Source organism: Elephantulus edwardii, unplaced genomic scaffold (assembly GCF_000299155.1).
Source record: "Elephantulus edwardii isolate Elephantulus edwardi_28Jun2011 unplaced genomic scaffold, EleEdw1.0 scaffold00445, whole genome shotgun sequence".
In the NCBI taxonomy this organism is placed as follows: Eukaryota; Metazoa; Chordata; class Mammalia; order Macroscelidea; family Macroscelididae; genus Elephantulus; species Elephantulus edwardii.
The window spans coordinates 121,460-133,365 of record NW_006400195.1 but is presented as its reverse complement, the minus strand read 5'-3'; positions in this window follow the sequence as shown (position 1 = coordinate 133,365).

The window sequence follows — 11,906 nt, the reverse complement described above, 5'->3', positions numbered from 1 at the left end:
TCTGACTCTAGTTCCTTGCACATTTCATTGTAGTATTTTGCTTTGTCATTCCGAGCAGCCTTTTGGAATCTTCTGTTCAGCTCTTTAGTATCTTGGATTCTTCCTTTTGCTTTGGCTTCTCTACACTCCGGTGCAATCTTCAGAGTTTCTTCTGACATCCATTTTGGTCTTTTCTTCCTTTTCTGTCTTCCTCCCACAACTCATCTGGTCTTCGCTCATTAGTGTACGAGTCCAAATTCAGGATATTAATAGGGCCATACTCTCTGTCTACTCTACAATAAGAGTATTATTTTCTACTCTTCCAGTTTCTGGTAGCTGAGAGATTTCTTGGTGTTCATTGGCTAATAAAAGCATCTTCATGTGACTGTTCTTTTTTTTGCTCGCTCCATGTCTCTTCGTTGTTTTTTCTAAGAACAGTACTTGCATTGGACTAGGACCCACTCTACTTTAGTCCGATTTCCTGTCAAGTTCCTTGATAATATTTTCAAAGATCCTGCTTCCAAACAAGCCCATGTTCCTAGGTACTATTGATTGCAGCACAGCTCTAGTGGCCTGGAGGGTAAGGCGTTGCTTGGCCAAACCAAAGGCAGCTTCTCTAAGGGAGAAAGATGGAGATTCTTCTCCTGTGCACTTTACAATATCTGAAAACCCTGTGGAAGATCAGCTATAAGTCAACTCTAGCTCTATGGCAATGAGTGGTTGTTGAGTTGTTCAGGATAGACAGTATAAACTATTAGGGATTTCCCAAAAAGGAAATTTTAAATGATTGACTGTGATCCACTTAATCAGCAGTAGATAACTTAGACTAGTTTGTTAAGTTTTCATGTCAGCATTCTGCAGACTAGTTATGGCTTATCTATTTAAATATTTTCTAGAACTGTGAAGGGTTTTTAATTTCTGGTCATGAAAGCATTAGGAATTCTATTATATAACATGGCCAAACCATCAAATAATCTTTCCATGATATAAGGAGTAATCCCCCAGTTATCAGTTGGGTAGGCCCTGATCAACTATGGTTGATGTACTAATAAGCAGAGGGAGGGAGAGAGAGAGAGAGAGAGAGAGAGAGAGAGAGAGAGAACAGAGCCGAGCAGGGAGGGGAGGAGAGAAGAGGAGAGGAGAGGAGAGGAGAGGAGAGGAGGAGGAGGAGGCGACAACGACAACAACAATTATTTAAAAACTTATTCCTGACTTTAGGTTCTCATCAAAATATGACTAGAAAGGAAATTATTCTACATATATAAAAATATGCACACAAAAACAATGATCAAAATTGTTCTCAGCAGAAGACAGTGAATAATTCCCCTTGTAAATAGGAACCAGGTAAGGATCGCCTCTGAAACCACTCGTATTCAATATTGCTTTGGAAGTCCTAACCAGGGCAATAAAGCATTAAAGGGTGATAACATACATCCAAATTTGTAAAGAAGAAGTAAACCTATGCCTATTTGCAGATTATAAAAATCTATACTGATGTGTCAAATGCAATAGTGGTTACCCATTGTGGACAGTGTTTGGTGTAGCTCCCTGATTAAAACAAGCTTGGAAGCAGGAGTGGCACCCATTTCCATAGCTTGCCTCCCAAAACCCTATGAACCTGGAGAAAGGATGAAAGTCACGCAAGTGTCGAGGACTTTCGTTCATAGGGTCGCTATGAGTTGCCTATGACTCGACGGCACTTAACAACATAGAGAGAGACCAGTTGGCCTAGTGGACCGAAAGTGATGCTACCAAGCCAAAAGTGGGTGAATCTAACTAATGGCCCTAAGGCTTGTTTTCAATTATTTTGGTCAAACATTCTTCCAGTTTGTATAGCCCTGGTGTGTCCACTTGCCGTACAGAGGTAACTTGTGGTCACTGTGAAGCTGAACACTGTAACACTAATGTGTCAAGTGTGATAATGGTTACCCATGGTGGACAGTGTTTGGTGGAGATCCCCAATTAAAATAAGCTTGGAAGCAGGAATGGCATCCACTTCCATAATAGCTTGCCACCGGAAAACCTATGAACCTGGAGAAAGGATGAAAGTCATGCAAGTGTCAAGGACTTTCATTCATAGCGTCGCTATGAGTCACCTATGACTCTAAGGCACTTAACAGCAACCACAAAAACAACATACATAGAAATACAAAGGTTTCTATAATCCCACACACCAGAAAAGGAGTTTGGGTGGTCTAGTGGTAAGAAGCTGGGCATCAATCCCAAAGCCGAGTGATTTGAATCCACAAGCAGCTCCGTGCGAGAAAGACAATCTCCTCCTGGGTGACTTATAGCCTCTAAAAACCTACTGGAGTGTCAGCTATAAGACGGTTTGGACCTGATGGCAAACAATATATTTAGAAAGCACTGAAAAATAATGACTGAAGACCAGATGAGTTGTGAAATGACATTAATTATATAATGCATGAAGAAAGCAAAATGTCACTACAAAGACAGAAGAGAAAGAAAAGGCCAAAATGTATGTCAGAATATACTCTGAAACTTGCACTGGAATGAAAAGAAGCCAAAACAAAGGAAAGAAATGCTGAGGTAAGAGAGCTGAACAGAAGATTTCAAAGGGCAGCTCATGGAGACAAAATATTATAATGAAATGTGCAAGGAACTAGAGGTAGAAAACCAAAAGCAAAGAACGCACATAGCATTTCTCAAGAACTGAAAAACAAGTCCAAGCCTCAAGTTATAACATCGTGGGCAAAATCTTGAATGATACAGGAAGCATCAAAAGAGGATTGAGGCAACCATTATGGAAGGCATTTTAATACTTTCTCAAAAAGTTAGAAATAGAAATACCATTTTACCCAGCAAGGCCACTACTGGGAATATTCCCTAAAGAAACCATAATTGCTATCCAGATATATACCCACCCATGTTTATTGTTGCATTATTTATAATAGCAAAGAGATGGAAGGAACCCAAGTTCCCATCAACAAATGAATGGATATAAAAACTATGATATATTCATATAATGGAATGTTGTGCAGCAAAGAAAAACAATCAACTCATAAAACATTACACAACATAGGGGACCCTGAAACACATCATGCTGAGTGAAATATTTCAGTTGCTGTGTAGCACCACTGTTATAAAGCAGGTCTGACATGGGGGGTTGGGAGGAGACTAGGATAAGTGTGAATAGATAATGACCACTGCATTGAATGAAAGAAAGGACTGTCTAAAAGAAATATATGCTTAGACATTCTACATACAACAACATCCCAGAATAAGAGGGGTATCGTTACAAAGAGGACTGGGGAGAGATAGATAATTGTGCAACAGTGAATGACTTTTTTGTTTTTACACTAAACAAGAAATTTTATTATCTTCAAGGCTGGTGCATAACAAAGAACAAGCTTAACCAGAGTAGGAGGAGAGAGGGAAATGTCAGATACCAAGGTGGACTTCTGGGCAGGCTTAACACCTTTTAAAAGTTGACAGCATAATTGTTCGGTCTCTTTTAAATGTACAATTTTGCTTTTACATGACAATTTTCTCCAACTGTTCTTATAATATGAAGTTCAATTAAGTCTTTCTTCTGTGAAATTAAGTGAAAAAAAAAAAAACCAGAAATAACATCCAGAAATGTTCCCTAGTGTATAAGTGTTAGAAATCATTCTTTGCACTGTCACAGAACAGAGTAATATCTAACATTTTTCATTAAAACGTCTTAATTTTTTCACTCTTTAAAATGGTCAAGATATGGATTTTCTTGAGTTAAAGATCAAAGAAGTTTTTAAAATGTCCAAGAATACATATATAAACAAAGTAAGATTTGCTTGAAAACATATTTAAGGATAAAATGTGTAGTATTTCTTTTCTGATTTGCTCATCCTTTTGACATACTGAAGAAAATTCATGTTACAGAAATTATTTAACCTTTGATAACTAACTTGAATGGATCATAAAATTGGAATTTTCCATTTTTTTAAATAGGATTTCTGTCCAATTAATTTAAAGATATTATATGTCCTAAGTTGCTCATAACATAAGTGTTTTATTGCAAGTTTGTCTTAGTCATGCCTTGTTCATGCAAAACCATCCCTTACAGTGAAGAGGATTTGAAAGGTGTTTTCTCCAATGCAAAGAAAAAAATTGGATGAGTGACAAAGGCAAAAGCATAGGTGTTTCAGAACATTCTTGAACAGGTTTCAATAGTTCCAAGATTATTTTTTCTTAACAAACTGTGCAGTCACTGTCCTAAGTCTTTTCTAGCTTGCAAAACAAATACAATTTTCTTCTGCTTTTGAGCACCATGCCTTTCACTGGCACAGAACTATTTTTTTAAATTTTATTTTATTAATTTTTTTCCCAAAATTTATTTATTTGTTTGTTTGGGTTTTTTTAATTAATTTCAATGAACATTTACAGAGATTGTGGATTTCCATTCATTCATTGTTGCACTTTTCTCCCCGCCCACCCCATCCGCACCCCCAGTTTGCTCTTCTTTAAAAGCAAAGAAAAACTTCATTGCTACACAATCCCACCGCACACCCCCACCCTCACCCCAAGTATACTCCCCTCTGCAACCCTCATTCTGAACTCTTATGATAATCATAATGCCCTTTTATTTTATTTAAATACTTTTAAACTGTTCTCTCCCTCATCAGCTTCAATGCAGTATACATAATTTATCCAGTTTTTCTCAGTCTTACCCCCACCCTGATGTCAGCCTCATTCTATAACAGTGGCACCATACAGCATTTGTTCTTTTGTGACTGAGATATTTCACTCAGCATAATGTCCTCCAGGGTCACCCATTTTGAATAATATTGCATGAGTTCTTGTTTTTCAATGCAGCATAGTATTCCATTGTGTGAATATATCACAGCTTCTCTAGCCATTCATTTGTTGATGGGCACTTAGGTTGTTTCCAACTCCTTGCTATTGTGAGCAAAGCCACAATAAACATGGGTGTGCATATATCTGCTTGGATGGCAGTTACGGTCTCTTTGGGGTATATTCCCAGTAATGGAATTGCTGGGTCAAATGGTATCTCTATTTGCAACTTTTTGAGAAAGCGCCACACTGCTTTCCACAAAGGTTGCACCATTTTACACTTCCACCAACAATGAATAAGAGTTCCAGTTTCTAACCTCACCAGCATTTGTTACTTGCTGTTTTGTTAAATTTTGCTGTTTTTACTGGGGTGAGGTGATATCTCATAGTTGTTTGGATTTGTATCTCTCTTAGAGCTAGGGATTTTGAACATTTCTTCATGTGCTTTTTGGCCATCTGAATGTCTCCTTTGGTGAAGTGTCTGTTCACATCCTGTGCCCACTTTTCAATTGGATTATTTACCTTTATCTTATTTTGGTGCTCAAGTTTTTTATAAATTCTATATATAAGTCCCTTATCTGACATGTCATTACCAAATACTTTTTCCCAGTCTGTGGCTGTCCTTGTTACCCTGTTGGAGAAGTTTTTGGATGTGCATAGGGATTTGATTCTTAGAAGGTCCCATTCATCTATTTTATCTTCTCCTGGTTGTAGATTTTTCAGGCTACTTGGAAGACTGTTTATGTTGTGGATTAGGACTACTAGAGTTCTTCCAAGCTTTTCTTTAATGAAGTTTATAGTCCTTGGTTTTAGTCCTAGGTCCATGATCCACCTTGAGTTTTGGTTTTGGTATATGGAGTGAGGTGTGGATCTTGCTTGAGTCTTCTGCAGATAGCTTTCCAATTTTACCAGCACCATTTGTTAAAAAGGCTGTTGTTTCCCCACTTAACTGATTTCATCTCCTTGTCAAAAATCAGTTGACCATAGGGAGATGGGCTGATTTCCTGGTTCTCAAGTCTATTCCATTGATCTATGTGTCTGTCATTGTACCAGTAACGTGCTGGGCACAGAACTATTTTGAAAAACCCCTCAAAAAAGAACAGAATACCAGATCTCTCCTCCAATGGGTTACTCCTCTTCTAACAGCATTCTCCTATTCTCTATCAATAATCTCATCACAGCCAAGTTCTTCTGTCAGATGATTGACCATTATAAGTGGAAAGAGCTTTTTGATAAAAGCTAACTGATCAATTGGGGTCTTCTCATAATGCATCTGAAAGCCACCATTCAACGCTGCTTCTCTGGCTCTGTATGTTTGCAGAAACATATTGTTGGCTTCTTTCAGGGCCATGGAGACTCTGTAGCCTGCACCACTCAGCTGCTCCTCAGGAGGCATTGGGAAAAAAATAATGCCCCATTAACTGACAGAATACCAATTGAGCTGTTTCAGGAAACAGATAAAACCTGGACATGCTGACCATTTTATCAACAAATATGGAAGACAGTTACCTAGCAATTGACTGGAAGAGATTACTATTTGTTCCCATTCCCCAAAAAAGGTGATCCAATAGAATGTGGAAGTTATTGAACAATATCAGTAATCTCACATGCAAGTGAAATCTGCAAGTGAAGATTATTAAAAAAAATTACTAGAATAGGACATTGACAGAGAATTTCCAGAAATTCAAGGTGGATTTATAAGGGGCTGTGGCGCCAGGAATTCCATTGCTGATGTCAGATGGATCTGGACTGAAAGCAGAGAATACCAGAAAGATTCTTATCTGTGTTTTATTGACTGTGCTTTATGTGGAACACCTCAATTGGTATTCCATCAGTTACTGGAGCCTTATTTTTTGCCACTGTGTAGCTTGGACTTCTTCCTTAAGAACTATGGGTTCTTGATCATATACTACTTCCTGAAATGGTTCTGTGTTTACCAATTCTTTTTGGTACAGAGACTCTGTGTCATGACTGTGTACATCATGACAAATTATGGCTGACATTGAGAATTGGATATCTCAGAAAACTTAATTGTGTTCATGAAAAACCTTTACCTAGACTATCATGTTGGAGCCTATTGAGTCATTGGTGAGGGGTTTTGTTTTCCTGATGTTGAGATGTAATCCATATTGAAGGCTCTGATCTTTAGTAAGTGCTTCAGGTTTTCTTCACTTTCTGCAAATAAGTTGTGTCATCTGCGTAACATATATTGTGGATGAATCTTATTCAACTCTGGTGCCACATTCTTTTTCCTATAATCCAGCTTCTCAAAGTATTTGTTCAGCATATAGATCAAATAAGTATGGAGAAAGAATACAACCCTGTCATGTCTCTTTCCTGATTTTAAACCATGAAGTGTTACCTTTTTATGTTTGGCCAACTGCTTCTTAGTCTAAGTGCAGGTTTCACATGAGCACAATAAGTATTCTAGGAATCACATGCTTCACATGCTTCTCAATTTTATCTCAATTGTTTATGATCCACATAGTCACATTCTTCTGTGTAGTCTGTAAAACACAAGTAAACACCTTTCTGGTATTCTTTGCTTTCAGCTAAGAGTCATCTGACATCCAGAATGATATGCCTGGTATCACAGTCTCTTCTGAATTCAGCTGGTATTCTGGAAGTTAACTGTCAGTGTACTGTTCCAGCCATCTTAAAGAATCTTCAACACGATTTTATTTGCATGTGATATTAATGATATTGTTTAATAAATTATACATTCTGTTAGATCACCATATTTTTAAATGGGAGCAGATATAGATAATTTCCAGTCAGATGGAAAGCTAACTATCTTCCAGATTTCTTGGCATAAGCTAGTAGGGACACCTACTACATCTCTTTCCTTAAACACCTTATTTGACATTCTATCAATTCCTGGAGACATTTTTTTTCCATTGCCTTCCACGCAGATTAATATTTTTTCTCTATTATCACTGTTTTTTAATCATATTCTATTTAGCATGGTTTTGTGTCATCCAATTCTTGTTGATACAGTGACACTGTGTATTCTTTCCATCTTTTTTGTATCTATAATATAAGAGTTACACATTGGAGGCTTAGGACCCCAATGTAGGTGACAACTAACTCAATTAACATTAGTATAGTTTACCAAGACAATATTCTATATCTTGTGTGATAGGAAGTGACCAGGATCTTAAAAACTAGAAAGGGGTTTGTGCGGGGAGAAGGGTGCAACAATGAATGAATGGAATCCCAAAATCTCTGTAGATGTTCATTGAAATGAAAAATAAACAACCTAAATTAAAACAAACAAACAAACAAACAAACAAAACAAACTAGAAAGCAGTTATCTAAGGTGAAATTATTGGTATCTTCTCTGTAAGAGAAAATCAGAGACGTACAAGAACAGACAATCCAAAGCATCACACAATCACACATATCTCAGCTTCCTCTATACTAAGACCAAAAGAACTTCTCTAAAACGGATCACAATAGAAGATCCTAGATAGAATAGAGAATAATAGTGGAACAAAATTCAAAATCAAAGGGGAAAAATCAGCACCGTATATGATTATGAGATTGAAAAACTTTGCTGGTGGAGAGTTGTTCAATGAGTCCTTTGATCTGCAAAAGACGGCATAAATTTGAAACTTAGAGAACTGAGGTTTGGATAAAGAAAATCAACCTGGACTTGTAATTTTGAAATTCTAGAATGAGTTGTCACACTTAGAGCTTAAGAAAGTTCATAGAGAAGAAACGTTAATGACGTGTTACTTAGAAGGTAGAAAGTTAACATGAGGATATGTTTCTCCAGGAAGGTGTATATAACCTGAAATTCTTTTCAGAGTAGAATTTAAGATTTAGATTGTTGTTATGTGCCTGCCATTGAGTTACCTGTGACTCATAGTGACCCTGTGTACAATAGCTCTGAACCTTGTTCTATCCTGAGACAAATTCACTGTCTACATCACACCTACCCCCATTATTTAGTCAATTAATCTCATCTGTGGTCTATGTCACACACACACACACACACACACACACACAGAATGCCAGCATGGAAAATTATTAAAATAAGTAGGGAGGCTTCTCACAAGTCCTGCACCTCTAACAGGTCTCACATTTTGGGGGACCTTATATTCTCTCTGCTGCAAGACACCAGTGCCTATGTGGCATGGTAGGCTCAAGAGGGGCTTCCAACCACCATATCCCCTGCTTCTGTTAAAGCCTGCAGCCCAGACCAGGTGCCCTCTCACCCTGGCCAGCAACAAAACCCTTGCCTGCCAGGTTAAAGGGCTGCAGTGTTTGAGCACATCCCACCAGATTACCAGACCACTGACACCAACTCCTGAAGACCCTGCTGCCTCACTGTCTGGAGACTTACTTCCCAGCTGTCACTCCTGCTATCCAGTGTCAGGAGCACCATATCACAGATACTTTTGGGGAAACACTACTGTCTAGTTACACCAAGTGAGACCCCTTAAGCTCAAGCAAGAGACCGGGACACCTAGAGGCAGGCAGAGAAGCTATATCTGGAAGGAAACAAGAAGCTTCCAGGATTGTCATTCAGGTTCTTTTGGCGAAATACTTCTGTCAGGCTCTTGGCCCTGCAGGCCTCAGGCCAACAAGGGAGCACAAATATATAGGTGCTTCACAAAACTGTACTCTGGGTTACAACAGCCTAATATCTACTAAGGAAAGACACACATAATGTCAGGAAAGCAACAATCCACCTCATGCATCATGAAAAACAAAATAAACTTTCTCCTAAAACAAGCAGGCCCAATGAATACCCAGAAAGACCCAGAAGAAATATGTTGATGTAGAGTTATTCGATCAGTTACAGAAAAAAAGATAAAAATGTTGGAAGAAACAATGGAAGTCAATAAGATAGCAAATACCTCAGAGTACAGAAGAAATACATTGATAAGGAGCAACTTGAACTGCTATGGAGGAAAATACAAAAGATGGAAGAAAGAATTGATAGTATAGATCAAGTAGTACAAGAAAAAAATTATCACAAGACAGAGAGGGGTACAGCCAACACAGTACTGTAAATAACAGAAAAGCATGAAAATGCAATCCAGAATATTAAAGCCAAAATGGCAGAAGTGATGGTAGGAGAAAAAAGTAGAACTGAAGTGATGGAACAGAGGGTCAGTGAGCTGGAATACAAAAGCCTCACTGGAAACATAATAGAAGAAAATGCAGATATGAGATATAAAGAAAATGAAGAAAACATGAGAATTATATAGGATGACATAAAACATAATAACATGTGTATGATTGGACTTCCAAAACAGGGAAGTGATAGGGAAATCACTGAGAAAATTGTGGAAGAAGTACTAGAAGAAAACTTCTCAGGTATTTTGAAGAATGGGGAAATCCACATTCAAGAAGAAGAGAGGACACCAAATAGATTAGACCCAAAAAGAAAAACATCAAGACATATCATAGTCAAATTCTTCAAATTAAAAGGTAAGGATAAAATTATAAAAGCAGCATGAGGAAAAAAATATATAGCGTTACCTACAAAGGGGAAACAATTACATTAAGTTCTGATTTCTCAACAGAAACCATGCAAGCTAGTAGGCAATGAGATGGCTTATACACAAATTTGAAAGACAACCATCACCAGCCAATGATTCTATACCCAGCGAAGCTCTCCATCAAATATGAAGGGGAAATTATATCCTTTGCCGAAAAGAAGGAACTTAAGGAATTTGTGAAAACAAGACAAAAACTACAAGAAATTGTAAGTGAAGTCCTTCCCATGGACACACAAAAGGAAAGTGCATGGATCGTAGTAACCAGAAACAACAGAAAAGGAAAAAGAGCAAAGTGGCAAAAGTAAAACCTGGCCTGACAATAATCACACTTAACGTGAATGGACTAAATGCACCAATTAAGAGAAAAAGAGTAGCAGAATGGATTAAAAAAACAAACCCACACAACAAAGCCGATCAATATGTTGCCTACAAGAGGCACATCTGAAAAAAAGTAAAGACTGAAAATACTCAAAATCAAAGGCTGGTAAAATATACTGAGCAAATGAAAACCTAAAAAAAGCAGGAGTGGCGATACTAATCTCTGATAAAGTAGATTTCAGAATGAAAACCACCATCATAAATAAGGAAGGGCATTACATATTGATTAAAGACACAACAAATCAAGAACACATAACCTTGGTCAACATTTATACACCAAATGAATGAACTGAAAAATACATAAAACAAAAGAAATAGACAACATCACCATAGTGGTAGGAGATTTCAACACACCACTATTACCAAAGGATACATCCCCTCAAAAGAGACTCAACTAAGAGGCAGAAGATCTAAGCTATACAATCAGCCGATTTGTTAGGACAAAGTATCTTAGACCACAATGTCACAAAACTAGAAATTAACCACAGGAAAGTAAAGCTTACAAAACCACCTCTGTGGATGTGCAGGGGGAAGGGGGTATTAATCATTGGGTTGTACAATTTGATGGGGGAGGTGAAGGAAATTGATGGAATTTCTTCAAATTTGTCTTCAAATTTTGAAAATAAATTAGTAGAAAAATGAAAAACACACACACAACCCCCCCCCAATATCATTAAAGGAAAAAAAAACCCAACAACAAACAAACCACCTATGTGGAAATGAAATAACTGTACTAGAGCATGATAACAGAAATAAAAAATTAAACAAAATTTTAATAATTCAACTTACCAAAACCTCTGGGATGCAGTTAAGACAGACATCAGGAGGCAGTTCATAGAAATAGGGACACACATAAAAAAGGAAGAAAAGAATAATCAATGATCTAACTCAACATCTTCAGGAGTTAGAAAAAGAACAAGCCAATCCTACACAGCCTCTAGAAGAAAAGAAATTATAATGACAAGAGCCAAAAGAAATTAGTTAGAAAACAGAAAAATAATTTAAACCATCAATTAGACTGGGAACTGGCTTTCGAAAGGCTCAATAAAAGTGACAAACCACTGGCAAACTTAACAAAATTAAAAAAAGGAAGAAACAGACAACTCAATTAAGAAATGATAGAGGTGACATCACAACAGATCTAGATTAAATTAAATCTATACAGGCTGGGTTTAGAAAGGGTCGTGGTACTAGGGATATTGTAGGTAATGTTAGATGGATCTTAGCTGAAAGCAGGGAATG